Source organism: Triturus cristatus, chromosome 11 (assembly GCF_964204655.1).
Source record: "Triturus cristatus chromosome 11, aTriCri1.1, whole genome shotgun sequence".
Taxonomy (NCBI): Eukaryota; Metazoa; Chordata; class Amphibia; order Caudata; family Salamandridae; genus Triturus; species Triturus cristatus.
Window position 1 is genome coordinate 461,912,769 of NC_140594.1, and position 26,458 is coordinate 461,939,226.

Consider the following 26,458-nt stretch of genomic DNA (forward strand, 5'->3'; position numbering starts at 1 on the left):
GAACAGCTGGACTCTGCAGACTCGTAACTCTTCCTGACAGATCTTTACTAGGGTTTAAAAATTACAGTATATTTTCCTATACCAATTTACCATACCCCCTAGAGACTGAGCTATTGCCTCTCTTCTTATTACTGGAGTTTGTTAGGATGATCTCCTTAATGGTGTTGTGCTTGTGTGACTATTCTGTTGAGAAGCAAACACTAGTGTTACTATGTACAGTTTAAATATACATTGTGCTTTTCTTATCTTATTTCATTTCATTATGTCTTTATTTCGATTAAAATAATCATAATAGACAAAACAGACAGTGTTGAGTTTAAATACTTGGAGTAAGAAATAAGGGTGGGCGTAATGTGCGTGAGGGACCTACGCGGAGAGGAACGGAGATGGAACCAATCTCCACACTCTCCGCATAGTTCCCTTACGCACATCCCGCCTCCCGGCCGCAGTATTAAATACATAAAAAAATAAATGTTTAAATAACCTTACCTTATCGGCGGCGTCCCCGGGCTTCAAACCTCTTCCAGCGCTTCTTCTTCTGAGAACTGCGCATGCACGGGAGCACACGCATGCGCATTCCTCGGCAGGAATGCGCGGGCTCCCGCCTATTATCGCGGAAGGGCAAATCTCCGCACATTTCGTGGGCGGAACGGAGTTGTCCGCCTACCCTTAGTAAAAAACAGAAAACCATATATAACCATCATAACAATATGGCTAAAAACAGTGACTAATACAACATTTTTATTATATAATATGGCTCAAAAGACCAAAACCACAATAAAAACCGTAAGAATACAATATAAAACAAAGTAAATTAACACCACTGTATTTCATTAACAGTGCCGCACTAAAATAGCATAACATCTAGATAGCTATAACTAAACTTGGGTTTCTCTTGATTTTTTGCTGCGAATAAGCCAGGCCCATCTCAGAAATTTCACCATAGCTACAACTATTTGTTCTTCGGTGGATGTCCGCAAAATCCTTAGCGTCTCCATAGCAGATCTGGTACCCAGGTTCGTACAAGTGGGTTTCAGCCATTTGATCCTGGGTAACTTATAGGCCGGGCACACAAAGAGAATGTGGGATATGGATTCCATCTGGGCTAGACAAAAAGACAATGATCTGGCCCATGCAAATGCCATTTACATGTAAAGGCGTTAATCGGAAGAGAGCCAACCCTAAACTGGTGGTATAGTTTCCTATCCAACGGTCTTAGGATAACATCCCAATATGCTTCAAGCACGAAGTCCTGTTTTTGCATCAAAAAGTCCCTGGACAGGGTAGGCCTAGTAGTGGTAGAAAAATAATTGCTCTTAACCATATCCCAATAGGCAGCCTTGAGCCTATTGGGATGGAATGGATGGAAATAGATTTTCTTCTGGATGCTCCCAAAACCCACTCATCCCCATCCCACACAGGGTGTTTTTTACATTCTGTAACCATTTGATCTTTCCTGTACAACCAACCCCCCTAAAATCCATAAGGGATTTGGCGTATTGGAAGAGCTCGGGGGTAACCCAGAGTCATCTCCAAAACGCTATTGGTCTGTATCAGGCTAAATCCTCAATACGTAGACAGCCCAAATCCATAAAAAGAGGCAACAATGGTGAGGATTGCGAAAGGCTCGTGATGGCTCTGACAAATTTAGTCTGGGCTCGTACCAAGGAGGAGATATTCGTGGAACCAAGTCAAATGCAGACTTAAGATCGATAGAAGCTGCGTAAAGGAAGCCTCCCCTATAATAACTACGTTCCAATGAATCATAACAAACCTAAAAACCTGGTCAAAGGTGCTGGTAAAGGGGTGAAAGTCGGCCTGCAACGGTGATAAACTCTCATGCTCCTCGAGTCACACTTGGATTCTACTGAGAACCAACCTGGCAATTATTTTCTGCATTGAATCAATGAGGCTGATCGGCCTGTAATTGCCAGGTGATGAGCGATCTCCCTTTTTAAATATCGGTATTATTACTGCTCCAGACCAGGTATAAGGGATAGGTGCGCCACTAGCTATGGCATTGGCTAAAAAAGTAATGTAATTGACCCAGTTCTCTTTATCATACCGGAACAGGTCCACCGGTATACAATCCGGGCCAGGAGCCCTCCCTTTCGGAATCAATGAGAGGACCGTCTCGACCTCAGAGCTGTCAAACGATAAGATATTGGACGAGAGACCAAGTTGGGGGTGGGTTAAGGTGTTATTTGGGATGGAAAATTGTGCTTCAAAATGCGCAACCCACGATTCTGGTGCTACATGATTGACCAGTATGTGAGGTGTTCCATTGCTACCCCATTTAACTAGCTGCCAGAATTTGACCATATCTCTCTCATTACTAGCTTCAAGAAGGTCAAGCCAACGTTTATCATCCCATTGCTTCTTAACTATTTTTTGAGTTGCTTTATACCTGGTCCTAGCCAATCTGACCGCACCCATATTTTTGGATCTGATGGCATTCGTTAACACCCGGTATGCCTCTCTGCATGGCTTATTATACCAGGAAGCCTTTTTTACACCTGGATTATTCTTCCTGGAATTAGGCATAGTAAAAAATGGTTTTAAACTAGAAAATAAGTCACTATGTACACTTGGGACGGTGCGATTAATATCCTCCTGCATGTGTGGCAGTTGTTGAGAATGGTAACCGAATGGGCAACCATAGACTTCATCTGCTCCAGGTCACCTTCTCTTTCAACAAGCCTGGCCCAGCTAACTCTTCTATCGTCATTTGAAACTACTGCTTCCAATTGGGTGTGATCTTCAACCTTATTGGCATTGTCTAGTGGGCTCAGAGCCTTAAGTGATAATACCAGTGGGTCATGATCACTTTCGGTCCGCTCAACAACTGACATGTCGTGTAAGTGGGCCCAGAATTCCACATTAAGAAGGATATAATCTATTCTGCTTCTTCTCAAACCGGTATTAAAGGTATGTGCACCCTTCCGGTCCGACTGTGTCCTCCCGTTTGCTGCCCTCACTCCCTTCTCCAGACACAACCCCTTGAGTTGCAAAGCTGCTTCCGTCCATTTTCTAATTGGGCTGAGGTCTAAGGGGGGGATATTCCATTGTAAGTCCTCATCAGAGGTTAAATTACCATCCTCAGAGTCAAGGGGTTCGAAGGAACAGTTAAAATCACCCGTTATAATCAAATTACGTCCTTCTCTCCAGCTGTCCAAAAAACTATCAAGGAGGGCAACTGTCTCAGAGCGCCTCCCACCCGGCAGCCCTCTTTCATAGATGTTAATTAGCAAGATATCCCGTACCTGACCCATTCATAAACGTAGGGCCATAATATCTGGGCTGTCGATTGGAACTACCTCAACAGTGTAGCTCGATTGCTGTCTCACCCAGCATGTTAGCTCCCCAGATGGTCTTCCCTTTCGTCCCCCTTGTGCTGGCTTAGAAAAATTGAAAAACCCCGACATGATAAACTTGTTCCGTGGACCATGTCTCTTGAAATACCCAGATATCATGCTGTTTAATAAAAGTAGACCAGTCACTGGATTCAGTTTTGGATAAAAGCCCCGCGATGTTCCAGGAACCCACTGTAATACTCGGTTTATTAAACCCTAAGTTAACACTCAAGAGGGGTATTGGGGCTGTGGGTGAACTTGTAATTCTTGATGCAACAAAACCGAGGGTATCATTCAGTAAAGAGCATCCATCCATAGGTACACTTGCTGGGCCTGCCCTCTTGCTCTCCCTAGACATCGTATCTTCCCCTGAATAGCCAGCGTTATCACCAGTTACGGCCATCATCAATTTTGTGATCCTAGCTTTGGTCCAGTCACCATGGTCACTAGTAGAAGAACCTTGGTCAAATCCCCTGTGCCTCTTGGTTGGGCTTATTATAGTTGCAGGGCTACTAATACTGCCAAGTCAGTCAATGCTTTCCAATGTAGAAAGGGCGCCAAATTGATTGCTCACGGGGGTTCCATGATGGAATATCGTTAACATAAATATCGTCAGAAATAAATATCGTCACTAAAATATCGCTTACATTAATATCGTCATCCTATACTTAAACAAGGATTCACACAAATATCGATTTTTTTTTATCGACAACCCTAATATCGTTCACACTAATATCGACAACATAAATATCGACTACTACATGATCGACTTTATTTTAAATAACACGACCTTAGACATATATATCGACTACACTAACATCGACGACCTATCTGCTTATAGAAATATACAAAAAATATCGTCTTTTTATTACCAACTCGATATGCACTATTCTTTTATTTTACACACTTTTTTTTAACTATTTAACTATTCACACATATAATTATTTAACGGTTTTCTAATTCAAAATAACGTTGTCGACCAATGATTTTGAAATTTCACTAATTGAACCAATCAAAAGCTACCATTAATTAACTCACTAATATAAAAACAATTATACACTTAACGTAATTTACCATTTTTGGGCCAAACTTGGAGAAAAACAGTTACCTTGCTGAGATAAGAAAATACAAACCTACGACTACAACTACAAAACGTCATACTACACTTGAAGTAAGTAAAATCCCATTGCTTTTTTCATTCGAACTTAGCATAAAGTAGATAAACTCCCTAAATTAAAAAGTGTTCTTCTTTAGAGTGAAAAAAGAACATGTTGAACTTATCAACAACAACCAGAAACTTACATGTAAAAACATTTATTAACTACCTTATCCATGTCTACTTAGATAGCTGACAAAAATTATTTAAACTTGCTAAGTAAATGTACAATTTACTTCATATATTAACAACTACTATCATCCAAATACTATAAGTAACACAATGATTAGAAAAACAAAATGAATGCTGCACTAGGTTGCTGTCCAGTAGCACAGGCGCAAAGGAGGATAGTTCAGTTAATCCATGAATGTATAGGCAGCATACGTGGCAACTGCTTCCAACAAAAAATCGTTTGCAGGGCCACTAAAAGTCTCAGCCATCCAATTAATTAAAGAAAAGGAACATACGTGTTCTTCAACCATCGGAGCCTCTAGCACAATCAGAGGGCAACCGGAATGTTCCTCTAAATAGCTCATAGCCAAGAAGTCGTAGGCAGCCGTTGATATGTCCCAATTACCCAGGATACCATGCGCCGCACCACAAGCCATAATCCGGACACCAGAACAGGCCAACTCGTGAGACACTAAGGGCCTCATCAGTCGATCGAAATCCGGCACCGGAGACACCGTGTTGGTCAAGCACAAATCCAGAGGCCATTCAAAGGGACAATCCAGGCAGTGAAATACAGGTTGCACGCAGGTGAAGTAGGAATACCTGAAGGATAATCCATATGCCAGGCTTAAAGTCGCCAATGGCAGAGTACCATAAAAGTCAAGCATCCTATCACGAAGAAGATGCAGACGTGACAGGTGCTCGTGTGGCACAGAAACAGCAGCCATTCCGTAGTATGAAAAGTAAAAGCAGCACACCTGCCACCAGCGCCAGAAGCAGCGGAACACCTCCAAAGATGCTCGAGAAAATCGAATGAAAAAATGCCGGAATCACACCAAAAATAGTTTGGAAAGAGGTCACGAGGCCTGAGCCTACAAGTTTAAAAAAATAAGCCAGGCCGGTCGTGGACGAGGCATTGAAAATAGTTAGGATCAAAGCTCCGAAATGTAGGGGGAGGTCAGTATTCAAAACCGCCTGTACCTCAGTGCGCGTATTAGCAACGTGAAGGACAAATGTTTCACGAGAGGAAGTCAATGACACCTCTTTTTGGAACAATACAGCTCTTATTCTGCTCAACTTGTTGAACTCTGCTTTCAAGGTTGGAATCGAAGGCCAGATGGAAACATCCAGCCGCCCGTGCGGGGGTGAAAAGAGAACATTATTGCAGGAGACAACCCTCTCCGATACAGTTACTATATATGGGATTCCCACTAACATCCCGCAGCAAGCTTCATTATTCAAAATTAAATAACTACTGTTTGCAAGCAGCGTCAAAGAAGGCGTAATCACAGGCACTGGGACACCTCGTAGGACGCAGGCCAAAATCGGGGCTTGTACATTGCATGCACCGTGTAATTGAATGTGCCTACATACCAAGGAATGATTTGGTGTCGTGGTACATTCCTCACCCTTTAGATAAACCTCAGTTCCGTCCCTAGTACATCTATACGTAAAGGGGAGGGACCAAACCTCATGTATGAAAGCGGTGCCCAGCTGTTCATATCTACCCAGAGCATAATGTTTCATACAAGACGTAAACTTAAGAAGTGCGAACGGTAGAGTTATCAACCCGTATATAAGCCACGTGACTGAATTGATTTCCGCCACAGAGAAAGGTAACGGTTCTAATTTTTCAATATGTAATAATGAATATTTAGCATCTTTCATGGACATAAATAGCTGCTTATCAGTGATGTTACAAGGAATGAATAACGATGTAGTGCTCAAATAGTCCCAAGGGACCCTCCCTGCCTTTAACGTCTGCAAAGTCCATGCAAACTGCATAACAGAACACAACTGGTTTTGACCATTATATAACACAGACATATCATCATGCACAATATCAACAACTGACGAAACAATATTATCTAATGTATAAATTCTGGAAGAGAGAGTGCTAATGCTGTTATCTATAACGGCTAAAACCTTTTCCATGTTTGCTTGGTCAATAGCTCTCAATCTTGAAGCCGCCTCAATTGGCGAAAATTTCCACACTTCGTTGTAAATAGCATACGCCCAACTTTTGGTTCTGCCACCCACAGGACCTTTAACAAAAGAATTCAAATCTATTTTGTCATGTAACTTCGATAAATGAACTTTGACAGATGCTAAGGTGGAATGTCGCAGCCAGGATTGACATAACTTTCCCACAGAATATGTAGTTACAGTATGTGACGACTCAAACCGAGGGTCTACGCGTTCCAGAGGACTAAATACCCTTTTGATCAAAAATAAATTGTAAACTCAGGGAAAGTTCTGGATAGTAAACCATAATAAATTACTATTCTAACTCCAATCCAACATAAGTCAGGGAAAGTTCTGGATAGTAAACCATAATAAATTACTATTCTAACTCCAATCCAACATAAGTCAGGGAAAGTGCTGGATAGTAAACCATAATAAATTACTATTCTAACTCCAAACATAACATAACTCAGGGAAAGTGCTGGATAGTAAACCATAATAAATTACTAATCTAACTCCAATCCAACATAAGTCAGGGAAAGTTCTGGATAGTAAACCATAATAAATTACTATTCTAACTCCAATCCAACATAAGTCAGGGAAAGTGCTGGATAGTAAACCATAATAAATTACGATTCTAACTCCAAACATAACATAAGTCAGGGAAAGTGCTGGATAGTAAACCATAATAAATTACTATTCTAACTCCAATCCAACATAAGTCAGGGAAAGTGCTGGATAGTAAACCATAATAAATTACTATTCTAACTCCAATCCAACATAAGTCAGGGAAAGTGCTGGATAGTAAACCATAATAAATTACTATTCTAACTCCAATCCAACATAAGTCAGGGAAAGTGCTGGATAGTAAACCATAATAAATTACTATTCTAACTCCAATCCAACATAAGTCAGGGAAAGTGCTGGATAGTAAACCATAATAAATTACTATTCTAACTCCAAACATAACATAAGTCAGGGAAAGTGCTGGATAGTAAACCATAACATAAGTCAGGGAGAGTGCTGGATAGTAAACCATAATAAATGACTATTCTAACTCCAATCCAACATAAGTCATGGAAACTGCTGGATAGTAAACCATAATAAATTACTATTCTAACTCCAAACATAACATAACTCAGGGAAAGTGCTGGATAGTAAACCATAACAAATTACTATTCTAACTCCAATCCAACATAAGTCAGGGAAAGGGCTGGATAGTAAACCATAATAAATTACTATTCTAACTCCAAACATAACATAACTCAGGGAAAGTGCTGGATAGTAAACCATAATAAATTACTATTCTAACTCCAATCCAACATAAGTCAGGGAAAGTTCTGGATAGTAAACCATAATAAATTACTATTCTAACTCCAATCCAACATAAGTCAGGGAAAGTGCTGGATAGTAAACCATAATAAATTACTATTCTAACTCTAAACATAACATAACTCAGGGAAAGTGCTGGATAGTAAACCATAATAAATTACTAATCTAACTCCAATCCAACATAAGTCAGGGAAAGTTCTGGATAGTAAACCATAATAAATTACTATTCTAACTCCAATCCAACATAAGTCAGGGAAAGTGCTGGATAGTAAAACATAATAAATTACTATTCTAACTCCAAACATAACATAACTCAGGGAAAGTGCTGGATAGTAAACCATAATAAATTACTAATCTAACTCCAATCCAACATAAGTCAGGGAAAGTTCTGGATAGTAAACCATAATAAATTACTATTCTAACTCCAATCCAACATAAGTCAGGGAAAGTGCTGGATAGTAAACCATAATAAATTACGATTCTAACTCCAAACATAACATAAGTCAGGGAAAGTGCTGGATAGTAAACCATAATAAATTACTATTCTAACTCCAATCCAACATAAGTCAGGGAAAGTGCTGGATAGTAAACCATAATAAATTACTATTCTAACTCCAATCCAACATAAGTCAGGGAAAGTGCTGGATAGTAAACCATAATAAATTACTATTCTAACTCCAATCCAACATAAGTCAGGGAAAGTGCTGGATAGTAAACCATAATAAATTACTATTCTAACTCCAATCCAACATAAGTCAGGGAAAGTGCTGGATAGTAAACCATAATAAATTACTATTCTAACTCCAAACATAACATAAGTCAGGGAAAGTGCTGGATAGTAAACCATAACATAAGTCAGGGAGAGTGCTGGATAGTAAACCATAATAAATGACTATTCTAACTCCAATCCAACATAAGTCATGGAAACTGCTGGATAGTAAACCATAATAAATTACTATTCTAACTCCAAACATAACATAACTCAGGGAAAGTGCTGGATAGTAAACCATAACAAATTACTATTCTAACTCCAATCCAACATAAGTCAGGGAAAGGGCTGGATAGTAAACCATAATAAATTACTATTCTAACTCCAAACATAACATAACTCAGGGAAAGTGCTGGATAGTAAACCATAATAAATTACTATTCTAACTCCAATCCAACATAAGTCAGGGAAAGTGCTGGATAGTAAACCATAATAAATTACTATTCTAACTCCAAACATAACATAAGTCAGGGAAAGTGCTGGATAGTAAACCATAACATAAGTCAGGGAGAGTGCTGGATAGTAAACCATAATAAATGACTATTCTAACTCCAATCCAACATAAGTCATGGAAACTGCTGGATAGTAAACCATAATAAATTACTATTCTAACTCCAAACATAACATAACTCAGGGAAAGTGCTGGATAGTAAACCATAACAAATTACTATTCTAACTCCAATCCAACATAAGTCAGGGAAAGTGCTGGATAGTAAACCATAATAAATTACTATTCTAACTCCAAACATAACATAACTCAGGGAAAGTGCTGGATAGTAAACCATAATAAATGACTATTCTAACTCCAATCCAACATAAGTCAGGGAAAGTGCTGGATAGTAAACCATAATAAATTACTATTCTACCTCCAATCCAACATAAGTCAGGGAAAGTGCTGGATAGTAAACCATAATAAATTACTATTCTAACTACAAACATAACATAACTCAGGGAAAGTGCTGGATAGTAAACTATAATAAATTACTATTCTAACTCCAATCCAACATAAGTCAGGAAATGTGCAGGTTAGTAAACAAAATACATTTTTCTATCTAAATTATTTTTTAGACCCTATTCCCCTATAATACCAAAATAACGCTTCTTCAATATTAATTTAATCTTTTATTAATATTAAAAAATAAATTTCGTGTAAAAATTTTAATTTCGATGTTAAATTTTGATTTCATGATACATTTCTAATTTATTAATATTTTATGCAATTTTTAAAGACTACATTTTTAAATTACTACCCACCCTAATCCCCTATAATACCAAAAACCCGCTCCTAAAATTTGTATTTGAAATTTTTAAATTTAATTACAAATTTAAATTCGTAAACTTTTAGAAATTTAAAATTAAATTTTTAATTTCTTAATTATTTTCAAATTTGTTTATATTTTATAATAATTTACTATTCAAACTCCAATCCAACATAAGTCAGGAAATGTGCAGGTTAGTAAACAATATAAATTTTTCTATCTAAATTATTTTTTAGACCCTATTCCCCTATAATACCAAAATAACGCTTCTTCAATATTAATGTAATATTTTTTATTAATATTAAAATATAAATTTCGTGTAAAATTTTAAATTTCGAGGTTAAAATTTGATTTCATTATAAATTTCTAATTTATTAATATTTTATACAATTTTTAAACTCTACATTTTTAAATTACTACCCACCCTAATCCCCTATAATACCAAAAACCCACTCCTAAAATTTTTATTTGAAATTATAAAATTTAATTACAAATTTAATTTCGTGAAGAATTCGAAATTTCAATTTAAAATTTGGATTTCTTAAATATTTTCTAATTTGTTTATATTTTATAAATTTTTTAAAAACCAAATTTTAAATTACTACCCACCCTTATCCCCTATAATACCAATAACCCGCTACTAAAATTTTAACAATTCTTTTGTAGAATTTTTTTTTTTAACACATATTATTACTAGTAGGAGTTTTGTAAGTTTTTTAAAAACATAATACATATTTTTTTATAAATTTTATAACAACTTATATTTTTCTGTCGATATTATATGAAACGACATTTTATTCAACGATATTCTGTTCATCGATATTTTTTTATGACGATATTTTTGTCATTCTCACGAAACGATATTTTTTAAAAAGATATTTTCTATAACGATATTTTTCACAGTCGATATTCTTACCACGATATTAATGCTAGTCGATATTTTCCCGTCGATATTCTATCTTTATACCCTCACGGGGACAGAGTGGTTAAAATGTCCCATGGGATGGAATGTCACTCTCACATTGGCACTACTGGAATCTATTTTGGGTCGGTAAAAGAATTCCAGTGGAAGTACCGCAATAGTGTCCCCTGCATCAAGATTCCCTGCCCTCGACACTATATACTTAACCAAGGTGGGTGACCTAAAACTCAAAACCACCCAGTCCCCCCAGAGAGTTTTTTGGGACTTCCCCACCCACGGAACCCTTCACACCATTTTGAATTCAGTGAACAGTTCAGCTGTTAACCCTGTTCTAGAACTTAACAGGTGAAGGGCCTTAATGAGCGGAGTTGACCAGTGCTCCAGCGTCTGTGTTTCAAGCTCAGGGACATTACCCAAAACAACAGTGTAGGGTGTGGCTTCCGGCGGTAAATAGAGGGATGTTGGAGGGCTTCAAATGTGCCGGGCACACCGCTAGTTGGGGGGTTAGACTGAATGTTACCCACAACTGCGCTAGAAAGATTAGGTGCGATGTTTTCTGACCTCATTTTTTGTTGGACCCCTCCCGGCCGGTTTTGAGGCATGCCCCCACCACCCAATTGTGCATTGTGGTTAAACGGTAAGTTCCTGCTCTATTTTGGTGAGCCTATCTTCAATTGAAGCAAGTTTCTGCATTAGGGGATCGATTAAAGTGGAAATTTTCAGCATTAACTGGGTGGTGAAATCATCCTTACTGCAGTTAGCTGATTCAGGAGTAACATCCACAAGAGAGCAATCACTAGAAGATTGTGGGTGCCCCCCGCACCCCTTTGCGGGGGCCTTCCGACTTGTACCCCCGTTGAATAGGGATGTGATTTCACTAGGCCGCAGGCTTTCCTTTTCTTCATTGGGGGTTCACCCTCCTCCTCCCCAGCACCCTGATTGGCCTGCTTAGCTTTCTTGCCCCTCGTAGTAACCGGAGAGGCTCTAGGGAGACCTTCCGGGCTAGTTGGGGTGGAATCGGGAAAGGCTAATAAGATGGATTTAGGCTGCCTACTTGGCCCTGAGGGAGCAGCTACGGGGGATTTTGATTGCGTTAATAGGGAAGAGGGGACTGGGTTACCTGAACATATTGATGTTGAAGGTTCTAACGATAACCTGCGCTCCGTTAGTTGTATCTCATGAATGAGCGCAGATTCAGCCCTAGTTAAAAATGCATCGAGGGTTCCCACAACTCCCCCCACTCCAGATTTACGTTTACCCAATAGGCTAGCCCCAACAGGTGGCATGGTAACACAATACTGCAGCTAAACTATCCCCCCTACTGATGGACCAAAGGTTAGAGAGGTGGCCCATCCCAGACTCAGACAGGCCTAGACAGGCCCGCCCTTGGTCCAGGCTTCGTCCTGAGGCAGCGCTTTAAGCGTGGTGACCACGCCTTCCCCTCCCTTGCGGCATCTGGTCCTGGCAAGATGCACTCTGGGAGGTATAGTCCTCTCCCAGGGTGTGGGCGCCTGTGGTTGGTGAGGAAACAACAGCTTTGTGGACCCTGGGACCTCGTCCCTCCTGAGCAGCGTCAGCAACGCACTGGGAGTCCAAACCAGGCGGAGATGAGGCAAAAAGGGCAAACAGCAAACAAGGAAACCCTTATGTTGTTGAACTAATCACCTTTCTTTTCTCTGGGATTCAGGTGAACCCTCTGACACTGCTTAACTCTACTGGAACATGGACTGAGGTAAGGTTTCGTTTCTTTTATTTCTAGTTACCTACTCTGGAATACCACACTGGTAATATCCTAGTTAAACAACTGTCAGCGCACGAAAGAAATCAGGCTTTAGTTTTCAACATTTGAAACTGAGGGGTTTATTTACAAGGCCCTTGCGCCACTTTTGCTTCATTTTGTAAATGGGAAAAGTGACGCAAAAGTGGCGCAAGGGGCTTGTAAATCTGCCCCTAAGTATCTAATATTTGACACCGCTGCTAAATTTATATTTCTTTTGAAAAAGCTCACTGAGCTGTACTTGCGTGACAGGAAACAGGCTCGAAAAGTATTTTCTTCTTCAAGTACGAAGTCAAGGAATGAACAGCTGGACTCTGAAGACACGTAACTGTTCCTGACAGGAATTCTATGTAAACCCGGCGTGTAGCGGAATTAAGCTACCGGCGGTCTTGAAACGAAAAGGAAAACTACACGCGGAAGAAAAGCCAAGAGCTGTTTCTTCAGTAACGGCCTCGGTGAAGTGCGCATTTTCCCTAGTAGTATGCAAAGGTCTTCCCACTTTTTCCCATATTGATGGGCAGGTTAACAAAAGGCCCCCAAGTTCATTTTCCACAGATTTTGGTGCCCATTCTTCATGCAGAGGAATGTAGGGACATCTCCACCAAACCACAATCACCTACTTCATATAGTTAAGAGGAAGTACCTCTGTTTGCTGGACATTCACCTCATTGAAGTCTTGTCCTCTTCTCTTGACAAGGATTCATGTTATCACAGATTTGTAGATGAAGACGCAGCAGGAACAATACCATTGCCAAAATCACATACACACAAGGTCACAGTAGACCTCACCTCATGGTCCTTAATGCAGCTATAGTGTAGAATATGCACTAGACATTTACCCAACGAGGTAGCACAAACTAACTAACCAGTAGTACTCCAGTTAGGTAGACATTTTTGGCAAAACTGTGGACTCTTCTTGGAAAAAATGAGGTTCCATGATGGCCCTGATGCTCATTTGACAGAAATGAAACCTCAACAAGAAGAACTTACAAATATAAACATAGCAGGTGCCCCTGTTAAAACTCTACTTCTGAAAAGCACAAATGATCCTAACTTCTTGTGCTTCACAAAGGTAAAGCAAGTGATTTTTCTCATGTTCCAAGTTTGAAACTGTAGGAAATACTTAGCGGAGGTGAATTCATTGTCGATGTATTGGAGCACAATGTGAGATGTAGTGACTGAGATGAATGATTTCCTTTTTGTTATCTCCTGATGAGAGAAAATTCCATGGTTCTCCATATTAATTACCCTAAGTATGAAAATCCCCAAATTCCATAGCAGCACTAACATACCCACCCACAGACACACACAGGCACTCACACACCCACTCACAGACCCACACAGGCACTCACACACCCACTCACAGATCCATACAGGCACTCACAGATCCATTCACAGACCCACACAGCCTCCACTGACCCACTCACAGACCCACACAGGCACTCACCCACTGACACAGGCACTCACAGATGCACTCACATGCCCACTCACACAGCCACTCACAGACCCACACAAGCACTCACAGACCCATCACACAGACCCACACTGGCACTCATACAACCATTCACACACCCACTAAGACACTCATCATACCCACTCACAGACCAATACATCCTCTCAACCACTGAGTTAGTAATTGATACAACCACTGAGTCGCTAACTCATACAGCTTATACAGCTACTCACATACCCACTCACAGACTTATAAAGACACTCACTCCTCCACTCACAGACCCATACAGTCACTGACAGACCCATACAGCCACTCACACAGCCACTCCAACAGCCACTAAAACACTCACTGTAGGAATCTGGCTCTCTATATAGTGTACCAAAATGAAGTCCACTGAATCACCAAATGCTATACAAAGGTAAAAGCAGCTAATTCGAATGATCTTTTTGTGGTAGTGTAGGCGAGCAGTTAGGCTTATCAGAGGATAGTGTTAAGCATTTGTTGTACTCACAGAGGCAATAAATGAGACACACACTCAAGAATAAATTCAAGACCAGTTTATAAAATAATATCAATTTTTATGTAATTTTTGAGACCAAACACACAATTCTAAGGTAAGTACTTTCAGAGTTATGATTTTTTTAAGTTCTGGAAATATATCACTTTTGTGCGCAATTACGTACCATTGGAAAAAATAGGGGGAAAAGGAGAGAAATGCATATAAAACCAGGCAATGCTTTCACAAAGTTCAACTTCTCGTTTTAGGTCGATGTCAGGACCGGGTCCAAAGTTCCAGCGGGAGAAGTTTAGGAGCATCCTGGATCACCCAAGAGCAGAGTGCTGAGGGTCCTGGAAGCTGATGAGCAAAGATGAAGAGGGCCACTTGAAAGTACGCTGAACGGGAGGACTTACAGGTAAGTCCGAAGGGGCTCTTTTGAGGGAGGTGGTTCCAAGGGTTTGGAGACCATGGGGAAACTGTTGGTTGGTTGATGTTGATGGGGCTGATGGGGCCGGATGCAGAATGAACAGGTCAGCCAGGCATTGTGCATCTTGAGGTCATCACAGTCAGGAGCAGGCAACTTGGAGAGTTGATCTTGGGATAACTGGGCAAATCAGGAACTGGGTCTCAGGTGTCTTGACATCCCTTGATGCGTACTTGCTTCTGGTGTCTTGCAAGTCTGTTGCGGACTCTTCTTCTTGGTGATTGCCATTAGGGGTCTGGTACCCCGGGTATTGGTACGCTGCAGCTTTGGTAGGTCCTGGTGTCTCCAAACTTGGGGTGGAACCAGATCTGAGCCTATGCAGTTGTTGAACCTTTTCTTGCTTTGGTGCTTCATCTAGGTCATTAAGGAGCAGCAAGGAGACAAACCAGACTTCACGGAATCGGTGACTGCAGGGTGCAGGGGAGTGATACCTTCCCTCCAAGGGAGCTTCAGAGCAATTTCTTTTTGAAGGCTGGTGGTGCTCTGAGGTTCTTAGAATTTGTTCAGGTTCAGGACAAAACAGCAGGCAGCGATTGGCGAGACCTTGAAGCACCGTTTTCTTCTGCAGCAGGGCTTCATTTCTTCTGCAGCCGATCTTCTCTTGTCCATTGAATATGATGTTCATGTCTTCGGGTGCCACCTAAATACTTATTTTAGGAGCGTTACAAGGGAAGACAGTCAGTAGCCAATTGGCTACCTACCTTTATGGTGTCTACATCATCTAGTGGCCACTTTTTGTTGGAAGTGGCTCTACCCTAGCCCTGATAGGTTGTTTTTCTATCATCCCAAGATGGCTGAATCTCAGGAGAGGGGTTTACCTCACCTGCCCGCCTTATGGGTGGGGCAGGCAAAATGGGATCCTCCTCCTAATCTAACACATTTTCCTAATTTTCCTCCAACCAAAAAAGGAGCAGGATAGGGGGCTCAGCTCCCCCCATTATCTGGAGATTCCTGGCCTGAATTTCAAGGCATTGCCTTTGAAGCCTGCGAATCACCTCGACCAAAGCAAGCTTTGTCTCTTTCCTCTGGGAGTGCTGGCTCTTACCCCCATGAGGTCAAAACCATGTCTGGTAGTGGCAGACTGGGGAAAAAAGGTCAGGGACCACACCAGTGCTTGGTAGGTTTTCAGGAGAGCCCCTAAAAGGGTCTCCTGTGTGAATTTATGATTAAATCCAACACTGGCATCAGTGAGGTTTTATTAAGACAAGATGTTTGGTACCAAACAGCTTAGAAATCAGTGAAGCCATCATGGTGCTAGAAAACTGGTCTTGACAAGTATCCAGCCCATGTACTCCGTATGGCTTCCATGTGCACTTACAATATCTCAGAATGGACTGGACATTCTAGGTACATGTCTGCTCATGCTGATGTTGTCTCACATAGGATATAATGCATCCTACCTTAGAGCTAAAGACCTGCTATAGGGGTGACACCCATATCGTATGCAATGTATGGGTGGCATGGCACACATGGCTTATGATTTCTCTGCACCAAGACACACAGACTGCAATGGCAGCTGATACAGACTTAGCAGGGGCTCCAACCACTGCTCCAGCCCCAGAGAACCCTCAATACCCATGCCCTAGGTACCGGGAGTACCATTCACTGGATACTTACAGGGGTAGCAGAAGTGTTGCAAATCATGGTATAGTGTTTGGGAAAGGGATCTGCCACTGGGAACCTGGTTAGCAAGCACCCAGCCCACTTACAGTTCAAAATCACATCAGGCATTAGGCCTAAAGTAGGGGGTAACCATGCAAAAAGAGGCACTTTCCTACATGATCCACCCAAATGAAAGAGGATGGGACTAACCTTGTCCTATAGAGTCTTAATATTCTAAGTGGAACAACCAGGAATGGCCATCTGCATTGGCATGGTCAGTCCCATGTCTGTGTTCCGCTGTAAAGTCTAATTTCCCATTGGGATATGGGCATCTGAACGATTTGGGGTTTTCTACTTTCATCTGCATGAGCCATCTGAGAAGTCTGTGGTCAGTTTAGACAAGGAAGTGAGAACCAAACAGGTATTGTCTCAGCTTCTTCAGGGACCAAACCACAGCAAAGGCTTCCTTCTCTATGGCATTCCAATGCTGCCCTCTGGGAGGAAGCCTCCTGCTTATCAAAGCAGCAGGTTGCTCATGACAATCATCATTGATCTGGGATAGGACCTATCCCATATTAGAGGCATCTGTCTGCACTATGAAATGGTTGGTGCAATCTGGAGCTTTAAGAATTGATGCTCAGCACATTGCTTCTTTCAAAGTGTCAAAAGCCTTTTGACAGCTCACTGTCCAATTAACCTTTTTGGGCATTTTCTTAGAAGTCAGTCTTACCATGCATGACTCTGGTGAAGTATGTTGGGAGAAGGGAAGATGGCGGATTGATGCCGCCGCTGGGAAGTAGGTGCAGAGCTGTCCCCTGGAAACATAATGGGTAGAGGCACGCAGACGGTACAGAAGGCATCAAGGAAGGTATTGAAAGATGCAGAAGAAGGGAAACTAATTTGCTAACTCGCTAAAGGAGAGTGCGGGCGAAAAAATATGAGGAGCTGAATGACTTATTTTTTCTACCTGCTACGGCTGCTACGGGTGGCTCCGCCGCGGTGCTGACCACCTCACACTGAGCAGGTTGACCGCACTGACTCCCTCCCGTGGTGCGGGGGGGGAGCTGATCGGCACATGGAAAAGCGGACTGTCTAAGTGTTGGGCATCTCTACAGTTGTTGCTTTACAAACCGAATACATTCAACTAAAACTGGTTAAAAGAGACATGGAGTTTATATTTCTTCGAGGATATCGTGGATAGTATGGATAGCCTGTATGATTTTCTTGGCTGATAGAATTCCACTCCGGGTTTTGTTACTAGCCGCTGACTGCTCTGGACGATCCTGCCGGCTCTCTTCTCAGCTGCTGGGTAACCCGTTTGTTGGTCTTTTTTACAGTGAACTGAAGAAAATGGGCCAGCCAAAAGTGAACCCCTCAAAGGGAGGCCGCGCTGGTGCTTGCACGGCAGTAATAATGGCATGTACTGGGGCCGCTATGAACACTAATGAGGGGGGAGAAGAGAAAGGAGAAAAGACTGAGGGGGTGCACACTGCTTCAAGGGTAGGTCATCCAATCTTGAGAGTATTACAATCCGGAAAGGCCTCTTTAGTTATCAATCCAAAGGGTACAGCTACCTACCCTTTAGAATCAGATACGGTGAGCGCACTGAATGAGGCAGTGTCGCCAAAGGGGGGAGATATAATACAGACGGATACAATGGGGCCTAAAAACACTGAAGAAGCAGCCTTAATAGCTTCAAAGGCTATAAGGGAGAATCTGACCACCCCCACATTACATCTTCCCACCTCTACGGTAAACGTACTACAATCTCCTTATCCTTCGCAGCTTCTGTGTAATCAGTCAGCAGTGTTATCTTCTCCCAGTGGCCACTGTACAGATCCAGAAAAATTGGAGGAAGGGTCTGAGGGTGGAGAGCCTGGCACTGATAAAACTGGCAAGGACAATGAGATCACCCCCCCCCCAAAGCTTGGGTCAAAGTGCAGGCTTTTTGAATGATGAGGGTGCGGAGGTTCCGGAAACCAGCTCTGGAAGCCAGAAAAATTCACAAGATATAAATCCTACTAGTAATGAATGGGTTACAGTAAGTTGTGATGAATCTATTGTGGAGTATGGTGAAGAGGGGACTTTGACTAATAAACAGAACAAGGAGATTGGCAAACCAAGAGCTCAGAGATACAACAAAAAGAAGACTCTTGATAAGCAAAGTGACACTGTTCTCAAGTCTGCTAAGTCTGCTAAGTCTGTAATAACTATTAGTCCACTTCGAAAATGGGTTATGAAGAAGGGCGAGGTGAAGAGAATGATTTCACGCCTCTCTGGCTCTAGCCCCGAGTTGCTTTCTCAGACTACCCAGGTTCTTCCAGCTCCCCTAGTGGTAGAGAAGGGGCAAGGTAAAGATGGCACTGGGGCTAATAGCAAGGACTTTAGAGATACTAACAATCAGAGACTATCGTCAATGCTTCCCCTTATAACGCATTCAGTGGCCACCCTAGCAAATCAAGTAAATCAAGAGGGACAGATGGGCCAGATAGGTGAACTTAGTGAGACAGTTGAACAGACTTCATTGCAAGAAATTTTTAAAGCACTACAGACACAAAGAGCTGAAGCCCAAACATACTATGCCAAGGCTAGAGCCGATAGCTGTGCAATTAAATCTACCTTGTCAGACTTGAAAAATCAAATTGCTGCTATTACCGCTGATGTTACTGAGTTACAACAGAGGGTAGCTGAAACCGAAGATCATGTGAGTCAAACATTGAAGCTTACAGACACACTTGGCACTCAAATAAGATCTATACAAATGAAGGTTGAAGATTTAGAAAATCGATAGCGACACAATAATCTGCAAGTTTTTGGGGTGCCAGAGGGGACGGAAGGAACAGACTGTCGAACTTATATGGCCAACCTATTTCAGAGATCTTTTCCAGAATTGGCCTACTGGGACTGGGATAGTCAAATTCAACGGGCTCACAGACTACCACTGGTTACTAATAGACCTCCTGGTTGTTTTCCTAAACCCATCTTAATCTACCTAGGATATTTTCTATTGAGACAAGTAGTTTCCATCAATGCTTGGCCTACTACTCCAGTTCAAACGGAATCTTTCTCAATATTTCTTAGATCCGATTTTTATAAGGATACCATGGAACGCCATTGGAGACTTCGGCAAATGATTGATCCTTTGAAGGCGTCCGGGGCACAGGTCTATCTTCAGGAGCCTGGGCGTTTAAAAATAATGAGAGAAGGTTACACTAGGATGGTCTTTTCAGAGCAAGAGGCTCAAGAAGTGCTTAAGTCTTGGCGACAGAAGTCTGGGAAATAACCTGTACACTTGTTTACATCTTTTTGCATTTTATATAGATTTTTCTTTTCCCTTATGCCTGGGACAAATAATTGGAGATGGTAATTGTTCGTGCACATAGTTGTCTGCATTCCTTAGAAAAGGATTATTTTTCTTTTTGTTTCTGCTGAAGGAACACTCTGCACCTGAACTTCCTAAAAAGCTGTCTATTAGACAGCTGTAAAGGGGTGATTCCTTTCTCAAGGCACGGGGTGGGAGAGAAGGGGGGTGGTGGGGAGGGTTGTTGGTCGTAGGGTTAAAGCAAAGGTTTTAAACAAGATTTTTTTTCTTAGAGGGGGGATGGTTTCTATACGAACAGGCAGGAATTTTGCACTAACTGAGGTCTTGGTTATTATAAATGGCAGTGATTAACGTTTTATGCTGGAATGTATCCGAGCTGAATGCTGCTCGTAAAAGACAACTTGTCAGAGAAGAATTAAAGATGTATCGCCCTCATTTTGTTTTGGCTACGGAAACACATATAGCGTTTAAGGATAGGGCATTATTCAACCAATTAGGGTATAATACTGTGGTTTGCTCTTCTCAAAGTGTTTCAATAATGGGGGTTGCCATATTGACCAGTACATTTTTGGGGTATAGATTTGGACCATGGCAGATGGGAGAGGAAGATGGGCTATAGCCCAACTAGTTATCTATGATACTAAATATGTTCTAGTAGTGATCTATGGGCCTAACATAGATAACCCCTCGGTTTTCAATACGCCAATGCTTAATTTACTTGAATTCCAGCGAACTCTACTAGTTATGGGAGACTTCAATTGTATTATGAATCAGACTTTAGATACAACTTCTCGATGTTCGGTTCTAAGGATGGGTAAATTAAGGAACTCGATATTGGAACTAGCAAGGTTACTAGATATATATGACGCTTGCCGAATCCTACATCCAGATTCTCTGGGTTTTACATTTTATTCTTGTCCACATAAGCAATATTCGAGACAGGATATGGCTCGGGTTAGCAATGCATTTCTGAATGCAACAAAGATGGAGATCTGCCCGAAGGTCACCTCAGATCGCAACCCAATGTTATTATTAATTCGACCAACAAGGGCTGTTAAGACAGGTCGGCCCTTTTCTTTTCCACGCTATTTATTATGCGACGAGGAGTACACGCTGCATATGGGTAAACTCTTGGCTGAATTTCTGAGTTTTAATATCGATACTACCTCTTCTCACATGGTTTGGGACTCTACGAAAGCGTTCATTAGAGGCAGTACTCAGCAATTCCTACTGTCTAAAAATAAAGCCAAAGAGGCTGCTGCTAAAGAGACTCTTAGGACCCTAATCGGGATGAAGTACTCCCATGCACAATCTATTAGAAGACAGGATGACCATCAATTATTAATCTATTTTAAACTTGTAGAAGTAAAGGAGAGGGCATTAGAGATTATTAAGGAAAGAGCAGCAGTGGTCTTCAATAAATTTAGCTAGGAACAGTATGAGTATAGTGAAAAAATTGGAAGAGTGCTAGCCTATAAAATCGCCAATAAAAAATCTAAAAACAATATAGGTGAGATTAAAGGAGTGGATAATGTGATTTACACGGAAGCTAAGGCGATTTTGGAGAAATGTGCTCTTTTTTATGAAGATTTATATGCCCCTTCAAATCTGGTTGAACTAAGGGAGGTATCTCAATATCTAGATAAAGCGCCAATATCATTCTTAACAGCTCAAGAGGCTGTTCAACTGGAACAGGAGATATTGGTAGAGGATGCATGGTTAGCTTTGACGTCCCTCGCCATGGGTAAGGCCACAGGTGAAGATCAGATCCCGATTGAATTTTTAAAAATTGTTAAGAACATCTTAACCCCATTGTTCATAAGATTGATTAAAGAAATAGAAGAAACAGGGGCGGCTCCTTCCTCATGGGATAACACGAATATGCTATTCTTTAAAAACAAGAATAAACCGACGGCAGCTTGTGTATCGTATCATCCGATCTCACTCATTAACGCAGACGCTAAATGGTTCGCTAAGATACTGGCAAATCGCTTGTGTGCATTTATGGTAAAATTGATTTTGGGACAACAGCATGGCTTCATTAAGGGAAGAGATTCAACCACTCATATTAATACTGCCATCATGGCATTTGATTTGGCCGAGCAAGTTAAGAGTAAACTAGGGATGATACTTTTAGACGCAGAAAAAACGTTCGACCGGGTGGCTTGGGCCTACTTATGGCCTACCCTTGTGGCAATGTGAATCTCCGATCGATATTTGACATGGGTAAAGGCACTTTATTGCTCACCCCAGGCCAAACGAAGCTTTTAGGGGCTACAGTCTAGGGCCTTTCGGATAAATAGGGGTACACGGCAAAGGTGTCCTTTATCTCCCCTGCTGTTTGCCCTATACCTTGAACCTTTTATCCGGACTCTAATGATGAACGAGGGCATTCAGCCACTATCTTGTAGACCTAACAAGCTAAATCTTAATGCCTCTGCGGATGATATCACAATCTTTGCAATAGATCCAATCCAGTCAGTAGAATTACTTAATCAGGAGGCTATGAGATTTGGTAATTTCTCCGGTTACAAATTGAATACTGACAAAACTCAGATTTTGTTGAACTATACACCAGAACCCCCATAATGGGACATTGTCCGGAAACTATATATATTGGCGTTCACATTACTCCAAAGATTCAAAACATCATTAAATGAAACTATGAAGCACTCATGATTGATACTACTAGGAAACTTAAGAATTAGCATAAGCTTCCCATTAGTATTATTGGATGATGCAATATTGTCAAAATGACAATCCTTCCTAGGTTTCTTTACTTATTTATATCTATTCCTTTGAAATTGCCGAATTTATTTTTTAAGAAATTAGACGGGATAGTAGGTAGTTTTATTTGGGGGTATAGGCTGGGACGTCGGGCTATTACGTTTTTAAAATACCCCTATAGTCAAGGTGGTCTTGTACTGCCTGACTTTAAATTATATTATTGGGCTTCATTCACAAGCAGACTTCGTAGCCTTCTCTCTAGCAAGGACCAAGATTTTAGCTATAAGCAGTTGCTAAATCAGGACAGTAATAGATTACTTTACAGTACACGTGACCCTAACTATTATAAAAGGGTACATTTTAAGACTCTAAGGGACATAGCTACAATCTGTCGGGAAATATCTAATATATACTCATTGCCAATTTTTTTTAGTAAGTTCCCGTTGTGGGATAACCCATTCCTCCCAGACATTTTTCAGGATAGTATAGCCAAACAATGGGTTAGTCTGGGGGTGGATAAACTCGGAGACTTATATGATTTGGAGGGCTTTCGTACTTTTCAAAAGTTGAAAGACGCCTTTTCTCTACCACGACACCACTACTATAAATATCTCCAATTTAGGGATTATTTCATGAGATCACAAGGACTCAAAACAGTGGAACCCCATCAATTATTGACTTTTTTTCATGAGCCTTTTCAAGGAAAATCAATTTGTATTGCATATCAAATATTTAGTCAGGAAAGACCGGATTCTATTGGTCTTTTAGCTGAGAAGTGGAGTGTAATGCTTGGAGAGGAAATATTTGCTACAACCATAGAAGCTGCACTTATTGCTTAAAAGATGCTGTATGGTCTATGTATTTAAGGCTTCAGCAATTTAAAACCATATGTATGTTGTATTACACATCTGATAGAATTGTTAGATGGGGGCAAGTAACCATGCAGCTCTCAAGTAACAAGACGTGTTGTCCTAAATTTGGGGGATATGGAGTAAATATTGTTCACATGTTTGCTATGTGCCCTATGCTAATGACCTTTAGGCAAGGAGTTCGGAATGCATTAAGAAATCAGCTTGGCTTAGATGAGGCTTTTTCAGAAACTGAGATAATGCTGAGCTACAGAGAAGATGTTAATAGAGCGAAGAAGGCTTTACTGACTATAGCTATACTCTCTGCTAGGTTGGCTAAAGCCCGGGCATGGATCTCTCCAAAGTCGTGTAATGTAATGAAGCCGTGGAGAATTTTTATTGAAATATTTGCACGAGAGAAAGATTTGGCTAAAATCAGAGGTTCTAAGGCACTACGAAAATGTAATGCTATCTGGCATGATATGATTCAGCATCAAGCTGTCAATTAATTAATTTATTTATTTATTTCCTCCTGCTCTGTGTGTTTTTCTATTAATTAGCTAGGGTTTTTTTTACTGCTATTTGTTAATTGTACAATATTACCCCCCCTAGGAAAAATTAAATGAATACGAAAAGTTATGTGATAGTTGATTTTCTGTTTGTATGTTTGGTGTTTGAATCCTTTGCAAAAATAATAAAAATTATTAAAACAAAAAAAAACAAAAAAGAAGTCAGTCTTATAAGGGGGTCACAATCGAGCCATATCCCTGCACAACCCTCCTGTAGTACCCAGTCAAGTGAAGGAATGCCCTGACTTGGGCCTGGGTGGTTGGAGCTTCTCCATCCAGAATGGTCTGGATTTTGGGCTGTAGGGGCTGAATTTGGTCTCCACCCACAAGCGGGCCCAAGTATACAACCTCGCCCTACCCTAACTGGTACTTGCATGCCTTGACAGTGAGGCCTGCACTCTGCAGAGCCTTCAGGATATTTTGAAGGTGGATAAGGTACTCCAGCCAGGTGGTGCTAAATTCAGCAATAACAACAAGATAAGCTGCACTATAGGATTTAAATCCTGCAGGGACCTTATTCACCAACCTCTGAAAGGTGTCAGGGGCATTGTCAAAACCAAAGGGCATTACAGTGAACTGGAAAGGTCCACTTAGAGTGGAAAATGCTGATTTTTCTTTTGCTCCAGGGGTAAGACCTCTCTGCCAGTGCCCAGATGTGAGATAAAAGGCATTCAGATATGTGGCTGACCCAACCAGTCAATCCGTTCATCAGCTCTATGAGTCCACACAAAACCTCATTTCTTTCTTTCCACCATAGGAATGATGCTTGAGGGCTAATAAAACTGGGCTAGCCCAAGGGCTCTCTGAGGGTTCCATGCAACCAACTTCAGCATCTTGCTTACCTCAGCTCTGATGCTTGCTTTGACGTGATCAGACTGCATGAATATTTTGCTTTTGACCAGTAGGTGTCACCAGTGTCCACATCAGGGGGTACACTAGTCAATCTGACCAGGAGTCAAAGAAAAGAGCTCAGCAAACCGATTTAGCTTGCTTGCAATCAGTACCACTCCTTCAACTGACCCATCTTTAGGGTTGTGGGAAAGAAGAACAGGGAGTTGCTTGCACTCTGCCTCTTGTTTCTCAACTGAAACCATAAGCATGGTCACATCAGCCCTATCATTATAGGGTTTAAGGCTATTAACATGGATCACACTCTTGGAGTTCCAACAGGTGCCAAGGTCAACTAAATAGGTGCACTCCCCTTTTCTCTCAAGGATAGGGTAGGGCCAGTACATTTGCCATGGAGGGCCTTATATGCCACAGGATCTCAAACCCACACCTTCTGCCCTGGTTGGAACTCTACCATGGCAGCCTTTTGATCATACCAGAGCTTCTGGATCTCCTGGCTGGCCTAAAACAAATTATTTGCTTTTTTATGTATTCAGCCTTACTTGAATGAAGGCCAAGCACATAATCCACAATGCCATGCTTCGGTTCCTGGAGGGGTCTCTCCCATCCTTTCTTGACAAGACAGCGGGGACCTTTTACAGGGTGTCCAAACAAAAGTTTAAAGAGGGAAAACCCTACTCCCTTTTGTGGCAACTCTCTTCAAGCAAAAAGCAGGCAGGGTAGTAAAACATCTCCCCTCCTTCTGAGTTTTTTAGGGAGTTCACCAATCATGCATTTTAGGGTCTTGTTAAGTCTTTCAACAAGCCTATTTCTCTATGGATTGTATGGTGTAGTGAACGTATAAGTCATCCTATACTCGGTCTACATGTTTTTTAAGTATGCAGACACAAGGTTTGCATCTCTGTTTGATACTACCTCCTTAGGAAAGCCAACCCTAGTACAAATCCCAAGGAGAGCCTTGGCCAACAAAGGTGCAGTAATGGTCCTTAGGGGAATTGCCCAAGTGTACCTAGTGGTATGATTCACTACCACCAAAATAAATGTATTCCCTGATGCTGTTGGAGGGTCAAGAGGACCAAAAATGTCAATCTCTACCCTTTCAGAGGGCACCCCAACCACTGGAAGTAGAATTAAGGGGGCCTTTGCGTGGCTTCCTGTCTTGCCACTGGCCTGACAGGTGGAATAGGAGTTGCAAAACTCCTTCACCTTCTGGGACATTCCTGGCAAGTAGAGGTGTCTGACTAATTTACACCAGGTTTTTGTCTGGTCAAGATGCACAGCTAGGGGAATGTCGTGGGCCAATGTGAGGAGGAACTCTCTAAACTGTTGAGGTACTACCACTCTACTAGTGGCACCAGGTATGGGGTCTCTGGCCTCTGTATATAGAAGTCCCGCCTCCCA